The sequence below is a fragment of the Macaca mulatta genome, chromosome 8 (genome assembly GCF_049350105.2).
Source record: "Macaca mulatta isolate MMU2019108-1 chromosome 8, T2T-MMU8v2.0, whole genome shotgun sequence".
In the NCBI taxonomy this organism is placed as follows: domain Eukaryota; kingdom Metazoa; phylum Chordata; class Mammalia; order Primates; family Cercopithecidae; genus Macaca; species Macaca mulatta.
This window is the reverse complement of record NC_133413.1, coordinates 63,216,815-63,229,634: the sequence shown is the minus strand read 5'-3', so window position 1 is coordinate 63,229,634 and position 12,820 is coordinate 63,216,815. Positions and strand designations below refer to the sequence as shown.

The following is a 12,820-nucleotide window of genomic DNA, read 5'->3' as shown; positions in this document are numbered from 1 at the left end:
AGCCAATTGATGCTTTGAACATTTCCTGGAAACCACCTTAGCCAGAATCACAACTTCATAGTTTTGCCAGTTGTTTGCCACCACAAGACACAAGTTCCTGTCTTTCCAGCTTTCAGTAGCAGTTTCTTTACTTTTCCAGCCTCTGTTAGTACAATTTTGTTCACTATTACAGCCTTTGTGAGGCAGTGTCATGTGTTCTAAGTTTTTGTTAGGGCAGCAGTTTCACTGTTGGTGCTAATTTCTGTATCAGGTGTATGTTGTGTAACTGTTCATTCCTACACTTGCTGGCTTAAAATAACCATTTGCACATGTGACTGCAATCATGTCTGGAACGGATGCCTTGGTTCCTTCTGAGCCTCTATCAAAATGCCTGGGGTTTCTTAAACAGTGGAAGCAAAAGAAGCTTGGAAGTCATGTCACTTGGTCAAAGTAAGTCACAGAGCCAACCCAGAGTCAAAGTATAAGAGTAGCTGCAAGGAAATTGTGATCTTTTTAAAATCACGTTTCTTTTTAAGTTAGGTCTAAAATAGCTATTGCCCTTTAAGATGTAGATAAAAATTTATACGTATACTTGGAGTTTGTTTGTTTGTTTGTTTTTAGCATATGATTTAATGATGCCTAAAGGCAACCAAATTTGGTAATGTTTACTTTAAAATCTAATTTTCATAGATTTATCAGTTTTACTTAGTAAAAACTGGAAAGCTGTGAAAACATTAATATGTAGACTAATTGATAGCTCTTATGTTAGTCATACTCTTAGTACATAAGCTGTCTTTGGCCATTTTTTAAAAATGCTTTGTGTAGTTTATCATCTTTATGGGTAAGATGGAAGTTATTTCAAACAATTCTTAACATAGTGGTAATGAGACTGAACAGTCAGCTGTTAGCTATTTGGGTTTACATATTTCTTAGGTGTCTCAGACTTGGAAACCAGTTAGAGCTCCACCTGTTTGTTTCATTACCACCTTAAAATGAAGCTTAATAGCAATACCAATTCTAATGTTAGTAGAAACAAGTAGCAAGCCTCAAGATAACAAAATGCAAGATTAGTCCTCCATGTACTCTTCTAATCAAAGCAGTAATATAACGTAGATGTCCTGTAAGAATGCACATAGGACTGCCTCTTTACCCAGTGTCTATGTCCCATTGAAATACTGTGCCAGTGAACCATTTTAACGATGTCACCCTTTGGCCTTCTAGAGACAGGAATCCCTCTAACTGTACGAAACCATCACTAAAGTTTTAAATGTTGACAATTTTAAGAATTTGCAACACTAGGCTCTCAAGAGCTATTTTTACAACTGTTACGTTTTGCTTTGGAATGAACTCTCCAGTTTTGTGGGACATAATAGCAAAGATGCTTTTGACAATCTAGTTCCAAGTCAGTGGTGTAATATCCTTTTCTTAGACTGCTCTGGAAATACCATCAATTAATTCCTCTAATAGTTGTAGTATTAGTGAGGAGTTAATATAGGTGTCATTTATAATCTCTCTGGAATTCTATCAGTGGGGTCCTTAACCAGCCCAGGCTTCTAACATGAATTGCCTAGTTTCTTAAAGAATGAGTTCTTAAACTTCTCCAAAAGTATGAAGCTTATCTTCACAAGCATACACTATAACTGCATTCTTTCAGCAATTTCTGGCCTAGTCATTTCTTAAAAGTTTATCTCTAAATTCTACCTGATTGAGAAGTTACGACTCCTGGAGTTGTCAACATGTCACCTTTAAAGTAGGCTCTCCATAGTACAGTAAAAATCTGTGCCTTTTCCTTTCTGTTTTCATGCCACCATATGCTTAGATCTTTTCTAAAAGTAACGCATTTTTTTATTAATATTCCCCCAGTTTAGCGTATAGCCATCAAAGAATACAGGGAAGCATGAGTGAGCGACTTACTCTTTAAACACTGACAATGGCCGTCTCACACTGGAAATCTTACCAGAGGGCTCTTCCTTTTAACAATTAGCACTAAAGGCAATTGTACATATTTAAAATATTTTGAAGTGCCTTACAAATAATAGTATTTTATTAAATAACTTCATAAGTAAGAGCATCTAAAAATGCTACTCCATAAGATAATTCTCTCACCTCTCTGGTCCTGATACTCCCATGTGAAGCGGGAGTATGACAGAGGTCACTGCCTAACTCTGAAACCTGTTATTTCCCAGATGACCTCCACATTAACTAGCGATGACCATGAACAATTGTGCACTCCTAAGACATCAGAGAGGCTTTTCAAACAATCGAATGTTAATTTTATTAAACAACCATTTACTGTTACAGAGTATTCTCATTTGAGGTAGTTGAAATCTCACATCATGAACTAGCAACAATCCCTAGTTCAGAGGATCGGGAGGTGAGTAGAGACTTGTGAATATAACTGGAATGTCAAGATGTTTCTCCACATTTAGAGCACACGTGTGTGCATGTATTGTCATCTCTTTGCTTGAAAGATAGAAATCTCTTTCCTTTTATGTGTGTTTTCATCAAACTTTTGAAATTGAAAAATTTTATAATTTACTACTAGTTTTTCCATGTTGTATACATGCAGGGCATGTCATGCGGGGTATGATACTGGTATAAATCAAAAAGATGTAGTTGCCAAGAAAAATATGCTAATAAATGGATTCTTTCTTTTTGTTGGAAAGCAGAATTACCAAAACGTTGACTGGAAAGCTGAAAATGGGAGCAAGAGTTAGTAGTCGGGTGCCCTAATGGCCCAGCTGTGGTAGCCTAATGTGGGTGGACGTGCCTTCTCAGTGTAGCTCACACGTCTTCCTTCCCCCAGCACCCTTCTCTAGGTCACTTTCTCATCCCTGTTGGGTTCATGCTGTCTTTTTCAATTTTTCAGGTGTTAGCTTTTTTGAGACTGTAATTATAGTCTAGTTACACCTCTGAGACTACAGCCGAGTCCACATTATCTTGGTTGGACTGCCCATTGTTTTAAAATCCTAGCCACACATCCACAGACTCAGACTGATTCTTTAGGTAATTATTGATATTTTAAAAAAACTTGTCTAATGTTATTCAGGCCGTATGGGGTGCCTGATTCTGTTTGTGTGTTCGCTTTAGCATTTGTCTATTAAACCATCCTGGAATTGGAAATAGCCCAAATTGTTAACATAAATGTGGAAAATTCCAACTTTTGACATACTGAAATACCTGTTCAGTGCATCACCACAATATTATTTCTAATTATTTTAATTCAGGGCACATCACTAGAAGTTTATGATTAGAATGAGGTTCAGAAAAATCTTCATTAAATAACGCCTGACATCAAAATGATCTTTGAACTCACATTAACAGAGAAATTATTTTGATTAGAAGGGCCAAAGCAAAATGCCTACAATTGCAAAATGGAAAGTGACTAGAATATCAATTCATTGAAGTTATTTTGTATGATATTTTCTCGCAAGCCGTTTTAAAATATTTTTTTCTTTTTTGGCATGGGGTCTCACTGTGTCGCCCAGGCTGGAGTGTACTGGGCACAATCACTGCAGCTTCAACCTCCCAGGCCCAAGCAATTCTCCCACCTTAGCCACCCGAGTAGCTGTAACTACAGGTGTTTGCCACTACGCCCAACTAATTTACTTTTTATACTACAGACAGGGTCTTGCTATGTTACCCAGGTTGGACTTGAACTCCCGGACTAAAGCAATTCTCCCACCTCCGCCTGCCAAAGTGCTGGGATTACAGGCGTGAGCCACTGTGTCTACCTTTCTCACAAGCTCTTTTCAAACCTTTTCAAGAGATCATATATTCAAGATTAATAGTAAGTTGGATGTTACTGGTGGTTGCCTTGACTCCTTCCTGGAGCAAGTACATTAATGTAAGAAGAGACAGTCGAACATACCTTGAAAGGATATGGTTCATCACACAAATAGTGTGCTGACTATTTTCTGCAGTGGGCCTCTTGTAATATTAAATGCACTACTACAGAAACGAGTCCACATTTTCAGAGTTAATACCCAAGAGCTAGAATTTATTTGCAAGGCCGACCTTTGTCATTTTACCTGGATCTAGTCCTTGTACTTGAAAGAAATACAACCTCCGCTCTAAGGAAAAATCTGAACCTAATCAAACAAAGTGAATCCATTACACTTAACCAATAGACCATAACAATGCTGAAGCCTAATGCTTAGGTCTGAGTGCACTGAGGGCAAGGCGAAACTGCCTGTGTCTACAGCTTGCAGTTTACTTTCTGCTCATTAGAATGTCAGTACTGCACCTCGCCCAAGCTTATCAGTAGGTCCACAGCATCAGTGTCTATAGTTGAACCTCGAAAATGCTTGAGTCGAACATAGACCTCATTATTTGGTAAATATTTTAAGCTTAGACATCTCTAGAACCACTTTCCTCCAGAAAATTCCAGTGTTTTATGCAGCTCCTGCTGCCTAGAATTGTAGATATGATACAATGTCACATTCTGACAAGATGCAGAACACTTGGTTTATAGACCTGGGTTGAAACCCTGATTATAAAGGAAATTACTCGTTAGCCTATGCAACTTTTTTTTTTAGCTTTAATTTCCCTATCTATAAGATAATCCTCACAACTTACTGTGGTGTCCACAATGAGAAGAAGTAAAAGTATTTTTGCATATTGAAAGTGCTGTAGAAATATTTACATATTCCTAGAAAGATTTCAGAAAGCTTCCACATACTTTCAAAACACTGATTAGAAGTTGCAGGGTGTCTTTCTAGGCTTCATTGTTATTATCTTTCTTTACAAAAAAAGGCGTGTAAGCTCTCCACCCTACCTCACCCCATCACCAAATCCCATAAAAAGTTGCTCAGATGTGGGAGAAGACACCTATGTATTTAAGAAGGCACTAAAATGCATTTCTACTCTCTTCCCTGTTTTCCTTTGGGATAAAGATTGTATTTATCTTTTAAAAATGAAAAGTGGGCCAAATGTGGTGGCTCATGCTTGTAGTCCCAGCACTTTGGGAGACTGAGGGAGGATTGCTTGAGCCCAGGAGTGTGAGACCAGCCTGGGCAAAATAAACACCGTGTCTACAAAAAGCAAAAAATTAGCCAGGCATAGTGGCATGCGCCTGTGGTCCCAAGCTACTCAGTAGGCTGAGGTGGGAGGATCACTTGAGGTGGGAAAATTGCTCAAGCCAAGGAGGTCGAGACTGCAGTGAGTCATGAGTGATCACACCACTGTACTCCATCCTTGGCTACAGAAAGAGACTGTGTCTCAAAACAAAAACAACAAAAAAAAGCTTTTACAAATAAAATATTTAACTTTTCATCCTAAAATTAATGTTGGTTTAGGCTGGGCGTGGTGGCTCATGCCCATAATCCCAGCACTTTGGCAGGCCGAGGCGGGCAGATCACCCGAAGTCAGGAGTTCAAGACCGGCCTGACCAATGTGGTGAAACCCCATCTCTACTAAAAATACAAAAATTAGCCGGATACGGTGGTGCATGTCTGTAATCCCAGCTACTTGGGAGGCCGAGGCAGGAGAATTGCTTGGACCAGGAAGGTAGAGGCTGCAGTGAACTGAGATCGTGCACTCCAGCCTGGCACTCCAGCCTGGGTGACAGAGCAAGACTCCATCTCAAAAAAGTGAAATTAAATTAATGATGGCTTAGCAACATCTAAAGATTATTTAGTATACACATTTTGTGTTTGAAAATAATTTTAACAAATATATTTTCAAATACTTTAATCTTTATTTTAATTTAAATCATTCATGCCAAGCACAGTGGCTCACATCTGTAATCCCAGCACTTTGGGAGGTGGAGGCAGGCAGATCACTTGAAGTCAGGAGTTCAAGACCAGCCTGGCCAACATGGTGAAACCCCGTCTCTACTAAAAATAGAAAAATTTATTCCGGGCATGGTCATGGACACCCGTAATCCCAGCTACTCGGGAGGCTGAGGCAGGAAAATGCTTGTACCCAGGAGGCAGAGGCTGCAGTGAGCTAAGATTGCGCCACTGCACTCCAACCTGGATGACAGAGTGACTCCCATCTCAAAAATAATTTAAAAAATAATTTAAATCATTCACTGGGAGCAATCTTTTTTATTTTCACAGTTCAATTTTGCTTTTTTCTAAAACTAGTTAAGGAAAGCATGATATATATGAAATATAGAGGTTTTTCTCCCCCATAGGAATTAAATATTTTAGAGAACTAACCTTAAAGCACACGTTTATTTTTTTCTTTCCAAATGAGACAAGTTCTTTAAACTGTGAGGATTACTTATTAAAATTTAAATGAGCCCTTTTTGGATTGTTACGGAAATGCCTCATAAACCTCATAACCATTTCTTTTCTTTTTTTTTTTTTTTTGTTTTGAGATAGAGTTTTGCTCTTGTTGCCCAGGCTAGAGTGCAATGGTGCGATCTCAGCTCACTACAACCTCTGCTTCCAGGGTTCAAGTGATTCTCCTGCCTCAGCCTCCCCAATAGCTGGAATTACAGGCGTGCACCATCGCACCCGCTAATTTTGTATTTTTAGTAGAGATGGAGTTTCTCCATGTTGGTCAGGCTGGTGTCCAACTCCCAACCTCAGGTGATCTGCCTGCCTAGGCCTCCCAAAGTGCTGGGATTACAGGCGTGAGCCACCACGCCCAGCAACATTTCTTAAGGTAGTTTACATGCTTCAAAAATAATTGAACTGAGAAAGTGATTAGCTTTGTCACTTCTTCCACATCTATCTCCTTTAGCTGTATTTGACTTATCTTAAAAACTAAGATCTTCACAGAAAGATCTCAGGCAAAACTGAGGTTCCTTTTTGGTCTTTACTTTGCATATGTCGTGAATGCAACAAACCGTAGACTTTCCACAGTGATAATTAGCCCAAATTGGCTTCTAATGAACAATGCCCAGTTACTCTAAGTTTATCTTAACAGAACCTTCTTTGTCTAAACTATTGAATAGCTGTCATTTACTCAGCTGCTATCTATCAGTGTTTGTTAGGTGGAACTTAGAAGGGCTCATCTAACATTTCAAGGAAGCAAGAGTGAATCTAGGAAAAAAAGAAATCCATAATTTTACAATTAAAGCTGCACTTACTGCTTAATGTATTTGTCCTTATAGGAGCCAGGTGTATTCTGAGATAGACATTAGAACTTTTCAGAAGACATTAAGAGTTCAGTGACCAAGTACTTGTAGAGAACTGAATTAGGTATATTAGTTACACCAGACGCATCAGGGAAACTGATTAATAATTAAATCGCGAGAGTTCTTTTTTTTTTTTTCTTTTTTCTTTTTTCTAGAAACAGAGTCTCGCTCTGTCACCCAGGCTGGAGTGCAGTGGCACAATCTTGGCTCACTGCAACCTCCCCCTCCTGGGTTCAAGCAATTCTCCTGCCTCAGTCTGCCAGGACAAGGTTTCACTATGTTAGCCAGGATGGTCTCGATCTCCTGACCTCGTGATCTACCCACCTTAGCCTCCCAAAATGCTGGGATTACAGGCGTGAGCCACCAGGCCTGGCCAGGAGAGTTCTTTTTAGTTGTCAGTTTATAAAGAATATATAGAATCAGTTCATAAAAGTATCACAGCCAAAGTGTATATAAATATTTCTTCTTGTAGCTCATGTTTTCATTCACAAGCAGGAGCCAAAAATGTACTCTCCTAATTAAAAGATAATTTTAAGTAGTGTAATTGCAAACAGAGATTGTATAACTATAATTGAATGTTAACATTAAAGTGATGTAATATTTTTCTTTACACATTAAAAAATAGGAAAAGTTAAAGTTCTAGATTATAGCACTATCTGATATTTCTCTCAGATCTCAAAACATTCGTAGGATATTTCCAGATGTTCGTATATACTGTCATGAATATAGAAAATGAATATGAATTGTGAAAATGCAAAATAAAGTCTCCTTAGTACTTGTATGATTTCGCTTCCCTTTCTGCGTATTGGATTAAGCAACATATTAAATTTTGTGTTATTAAACTGTATGAGAAAAAGACAACAGAATTTATGGAAAAAAAATTCTAGGGTTGCCACTGTCAGTGCATGTTCTGGAGCTCACTGCTATCTTTTTCCTTATAAAGAGATGGAAAGTAAGTCAGGGAAAAGAATCAAAAGAACTCTATCAAGACAAAACAATTCATGTCGCAATCTAAAAATAGCATTTTGGGAAATTACTATCCAGTATTTCAAATCCAGTCCTCATTTGTGCTCACAAAGTAAAGTGGAAAACGGAGTACAGAAATAGACCCACATATAGTATATATGGTCTCCTGATTTATTACCAAGGCACCACTGAATTCAGTAAGAAAAGGAAAGTGTTCTTTTTTTTTTTTTTTTTTTTTTGAGACGGAGTCTCGCTCTGTCGCCCAGGCTGGAGTGCTGTGGCCGGATCTCAGCTCACTGCAAGCTCCGCCTCCCGGGTTCACGCCATTCTCCTGCCTCAGCCTCCAGAGTAGCTGGGACTACAGGCGCCCGCCACCTCGCCCGGCTAGTTTTTTGTATTTTTTAGTAGAGACGGGGTTTCACCGTGTTAGCCAGGATGGTCTCGATCTCCTGACCTTGTGATCCGCCCGTCTCGGCCTCCCAAAGTGCTGGGATTACAGGCTTGAGCCACCGCGCCCGGCAGGAAAGTGTTCTTGATAAAAGGTGCTAGGTGAAAAATAAATGAACCTTCTCCTTGACTGCATGCTATCCACAAAGTTTATTTAAGACACATAAAAGTTTATTTGGAATGGATCACAGAACTAAATGGGAAAGATACAACAATAAAACTTTTGGAAGAAAACATAGACAAATATCTTCTTTTCCCTGTGAAGAAAAAATTCTTAAACAGGATAATTTTAAAAATATGAAAGAAAATATTGATACATTGGACTAGATGAAAACTGAGAACTTCTGTTCATCAGAAGACCCCATTAAGAGAGTGAAAAGGCAAGTCCTAGACTCAAGATGTATACTAAGAAAAAGACAATTAGGCAAATTTTAGAAATGGGCAAAACTGGGTGTTGAATGGATTCTTCATAAAAGAGGATAACCAAATGATCAGTTTTAATGACTATTTTTAATAAGTGCTCAACATCATCAGTCATCAGGAAAATGCAAATAAAAACCACAATGTGGTACCACTTCACACCCACTAGAATGCTTAAAATTCAAAAGACTAACAATAACAACTACAACTGTTGGCAAAGATGGGAGGCAGTTGGAATTCTCATACACTACAGGTGGGAAGTAATTTGAAAAATGTGACAGTATATTTCACAACTAAATGTAGTCCTGCACTCTGACATGGCAATCTCACTGTTAAATATTTACCCCAGAGTAATGACTGCATATGTTCACCAAAAGCCATGTAAAATAATGTTTGTAGATAAAACCTGGAAACAACCCAAATGCTTTGCAATAAAAGAATGCATAAATCTATTGTGGTATACTCACACAGCAGAGTATTATGTAGCAGTTTAAAAGAATGAATTATTGCTGGGTGTGGTAGTGCATGCCTGTAGTCCCAGCTACTCCGGAGACCCAGGTGGGAAGATCCCTTAGGAGCAAGAGTATGAGGCCAATCTGGGCAACATAGCAACCCTGTCTTTAAGTGAATGAATTGTTGGTACACATGACATGAAGTAATTTCACAGACATAATAATGAGTTAAAGGTAACAGATACAAATGATTACATATTGAATTACTTCATTTATATGAAGTTCAAGTATAGACAAATGAACTATGATGACAGAAGTCCATGTTTTAGGAAGGGGCATGAGAAGGATTTCTTAGATGCCAAATATAATCTACATTTTCATCTGAGTAAGTAGGGTTAAATGTGCATATTCACAGACTTCATATGTGTGTTCCACCTCATTCCTTTTTTAAAAAGAATTATAATGGTTGATTTATATATTCTCACATATATGTGGGTCTCAGTACATACATATATATGCATATATATAATATATATGTATATGTATGTATATGCTTTATTTTCCCATAAGTGTCTATGGCTTCATTTATTTCTATCCATTCCATGCTTTCCCCTAAATGAAGTCTTAGCAAGCTCCTAAGTCCCTTTTGTTTCTGTTGACACTGTTCAGAGTAGCATTGTTCAGAGTTTTAGCTCCAAATTATCTTAACCACCTATTTCTTTCCTAGAATTTCAAAAATTGAGTTGAGTCAGTGACAGCGCAAGAGCACCATCATCTTGGACAAACACTGTCACTTTAAGTTCCAGCTCCCTTTCTAGCCTCATGTATTTTAAGGAAATCACTTCTCTTCTAACTACAAGTAGCCAGAAAGAGCAGACAGTAAAACACAGGTAAGACAACCTGGGCACAGAGGGAGGTGAGGGGAAAGTCTTTTGGGTAACTGCCAAACTTCACCATCATACAATGGGCCCCGGTAAAACAGTGGGCCTTAATAAGCACATTCCTTTCACTTCAGGTGCACTGAAATAGGGAAGCTAAAAGCAGACTCAGGGGGTATGCCTGCAGCTGCAGAAAGATGAATGGGAACAGACACAACTCTCCCTCCCAGATAAGCACCACAAAGAGACACAGAAACAGTCCAAACATCTGATAAACTCTCCCACCCTGAATGTACCTCTGACCTAACTCTGCCAGACACCCCCCTCAGGTTTGTTTTCTCTAAAATAAACCTGTCTTGACTGGCAAGCCATCTTTTGTGTTTGTTTCCTCTTTCTTTAATTCTTATAGTCAGGACCTAGATTAACCATCTTTCTCAACCTGGAAATAAAATCTCTCTCTCTCCCTCTCTCTGTTTTATTTATAAGGACATTGAAGTGTAGAGAGGTTAATGAACTAGCCCAGGGTCAGGACCATGAACTTTATTCATTATTCAGGAATTCAACTATTACAGACAAATGGAAATGACCTCATCTCAAACTCCTACTCCTCACTTCCCATTTTCTACAACAGGCAGTATTATTCTCCCTTTAACTCAGATGTAAAATCTATTTTATTCATAACAGATTTACTTTTAAGTATCTACTATGAAAGGAAAGGGATATAGAGTTGAGAGGCTGGGGTCCCAATCCTCTACCCCAGTTGATTCTGACTCTTCTCATTCCAAAGTGGCCACTACCTTCCTTTTAGTTTCCCAATATCAAACATGTTAAGCATCAAATTGGACCACTACTTTAAGGTATTTGCTAAACCTGAAGCTGCCTTAGAATTTTTTTTTTTTTTTTTTTTTTTTTACTTATTGTCTGACTTTACATGTGTTTGTCTTGAATTCAGCATCCTGTTTTTTTGCCTGTCGCATTAGGCTATGAGTCCAGGAAGGCAGGAACAGCAGCTGGCAAAGGTACCCAAAACAAGTGTATTTTATTTTGGAAACGTTCTTTGTGTCTAGCCTAAATCTATCCTGATGCAGTTTCAGATAACAGAATCCTTTGTCTTTGTCTACTCACAGGATAAATATGGTAAAAAAAAAAAAAAAAAGGGGGGGGGGGAGGAATTCAAAGAAAGGAAACGGGGAAAATATGACACTTTACAAGGGTGACATTTAAAAAATATGTACATTGCTGCAATCATTAACAGCACCCCAAGAAAAGACTCAGTGCTCAAAACAAATGATCCACCCTTTTAAAAAATTAAATGATATAGCTTATAGCCTAGGAGGTATTTGCATGAAAAAGAGAAAGGCAGTTTTATCTTTGTTGATGGTGAAAGGATGATAACCAGATGATTTATTTCGAGTTTTTTTTTTTTTTTTTTTGAGACGGAGTCTCACTCTGTCACCCAAGCTGGAGTGCAGTGGCGCGATCCTGGCTCACTGCAAGCTCCGCCTCCTGGGTTCACGCCACTCTCCTGCCTCAGCCTCCCGAGTAGCTGGAACTACAGGCGCCCACCACCGCGCCCGGCTCATTTTTTGTATTTTTTTAGTAGAGACGGGGTTTCACCATGGTCTCGATCTCCTGACCTTGTGATCCACCCGCCTCGGCCTCCCAAAGTGCTGGGATTACAGGCGTGAGCCACCGCGCCCGGCCTATTTCGAGTTTTTAAAGCCAGCTCCTGTCCGTCTGCCTGGTAGAACCCCTGAAGCACTATTCAGTGCACCCACCATCAGGGCATTCACTTCCTCCCATGACAACAGGTCCTCAGCTGTCTCTGCTTAGGGGCTGAAACAATCATTTTAGACTGCAAGACCATTAAAAGAGGGAGGAAACTGAGTCCACTGAATCCTTTTCATAAAGCATCAGAGGAATGAGACCAACTTAGCCAAATCAGCACACCTTATAAAATTAGTCAAGGGAGACAACTGCATTGCTTCTAAAAAAAAAAAAAAAAAAAAAAAAAAAAAAAAAAAAATCAACTTAGCTCCTCATCTCATCAATACCCCAAAATAATATCCAGATGAACTGAAGCTACGAATTGCAGACAACACTAAAGAACAAGAATCCTAGGATTAAATACTGTAAATTAAAAACAGGTGGATATTTCCACACACAAATGAACAATTCTCTTTAGTACATATAATAATGAAAATGAAATGCCCAACATTGCACAAAGAAATATTATTTCTACAAATATGAGAAAGGCTTACTATTTTATACAATTAAAAATAAATACAAATGAACAAGAAAATCACTACAATCAATAGATAAATAGGTCAAATTATCTCAAAAGATGTCACAAAATTTTGAGTTGGAATCTGTTTTCTTTAACTTTTGAAGAGAATGTAACAAAAGAGAAAGCAGAAACCCAAAATTGTGTTGCTCAATGGTCTAAATCACAGACTACTCTAAAAGTTACCTTAACAGTTTAATCTCACCTACTTCTGAATGGCTTTTGTCTTCTGGGAAAATTTCAACTTTTTTTTTTTTTTTTTTTTTTTTTTGAGACAGGGTCTTGCTTGGTTGCCCAGACTGGA

General features: G+C 38.5%; 1 long non-coding RNA gene across 1 annotated transcript; it reads left to right on the top strand.

Moving 5' to 3' along the window:
* The first annotated feature begins 302 nt into the window (after window positions 1-302).
* Window positions 303-10,602, top strand: LOC106999762 (uncharacterized). The gene is made up of 3 exons (XR_013396896.1): window positions 303-429; window positions 10,082-10,244; window positions 10,370-10,602. It is a non-coding gene; the product is annotated as an uncharacterized LOC106999762 (long non-coding RNA).
* The last annotated feature ends 2,218 nt before the right edge of the window (window positions 10,603-12,820 follow it).